The sequence below is a fragment of the Propithecus coquereli genome, unplaced genomic scaffold, assembly GCF_000956105.1.
Source record: "Propithecus coquereli isolate 6110/MARCELLA unplaced genomic scaffold, Pcoq_1.0 Scaffold163, whole genome shotgun sequence".
Classification (NCBI taxonomy): Eukaryota; Metazoa; Chordata; class Mammalia; order Primates; family Indriidae; genus Propithecus; species Propithecus coquereli.
This window is the reverse complement of record NW_012140858.1, coordinates 453,732-455,048: the sequence shown is the minus strand read 5'-3', so window position 1 is coordinate 455,048 and position 1,317 is coordinate 453,732. Positions and strand designations below refer to the sequence as shown.

At 37.6% G+C, this 1,317-nt stretch overlaps 1 protein-coding gene across 1 annotated transcript in view; it reads left to right on the top strand.

The window, feature by feature from the left end:
• The window catches only part of SVEP1 (sushi, von Willebrand factor type A, EGF and pentraxin domain containing 1), a 239,569-nt gene that overhangs the window by 17,194 nt on the left and 221,058 nt on the right, over positions 1 to 1,317 (top strand). The window lies entirely within an intron of this gene.

The following is a 1,317-nucleotide window of genomic DNA, read 5'->3' as shown; positions in this document are numbered from 1 at the left end:
GGAGATGAGAAAGAGTTGTTAAGAAATTTCAAGCAGAGGAAACATCAAGAAAGTATAGTGTATTCTAGAACCTCCAAATAGACTGGTGTGGCTAGAATGGAGTGTGAGAGGTAGACGGGGGAGGTAGACAGGAGGCGGGGTGTGGTAAGGGATGTGGCTGAAAGCATTACTTAGGACTAGATAGTAAAAGGACATGTAAAGAAACTTGGACTTTATTTTGTAGACAGAGAGAACATATTGGAATTTAAAAACATGATCGGTATTTTAGAAAGATCTAATAATTTTGATGGCAGTTCAGAAAATGGATTTGAAAGAAGAGCAGCTTCAGCTAGAGGTATTTAAAGCAACTCTTTGAAGTCTGAAGTGCCTGAACCAAGGCTGGGGCAATAAGATTGTGAGATAGGTAGATAATTCACAGGTGAAGTGGAGGTCTGGATTGTTACTAAATATGATAGGTTGGAAAGAAGGCATCATAGATTACTCCCAGATTTCAGACTTGGAAGATGGGGTTGATTCTGGTGCCACGTTTGATACATCTTTAAAACAAGAAGAGGGAGCCCTTATTTGTGCATGGAGAGTTATGTGTTAAATTAGAGGGGCCTCATGGTGCATTCAGGCAGAGGTGTCCACTGGGTCACTGGAACCTCACATTGGGAAATTAAGAGTTTAATTTGTCATAGATTTAGGAGCTATTGGTCTATAGGTGAGACTCAGAGTTCTGAGTTCACATGACAGTGTTCAGGGGAAGCATAGAGAAGAGAAGAAAGAGAAAATTTGGAAATGATAAAAAATCAAAACTATAAAAGAGAAGTAAATAAAAAAAACCCTAAATATACTACTAGGAGATAGTCAGCATTTGATGTACAATAATGCATAGCTTAACAACAGGGATATGTTCTGAGAAACGCATCACTAGGAGATTTCATAGTTGTACGAACTTCATAGAGTGAACTTGCACAAACCTAGATGGTAGGGCCTATTACAGACCTGGGCTATATGGAATAGCTTATTGCTCCTAGTCTACAAACCTGTACAGAATGTTAGTGTACGGAACACTGTAGGCAACTGTAACACAGTGCTATTTGTGTATCTAAGAAAAGGAACAGTAAAAATAGGGTATTATAATTTTATGAGACTACTGCAATCACTCATTGACTGAACCATCATTATGCAGTGCATGACTGTATACTGTCAGTCATACACATACATACACATGCATACAGTACATTTCCACATACATGCGCACTAATATAATATACATATATGTAATAAAATAATTGTTTGCTTACCTACTTCTTTAATATTATCCAATACCTT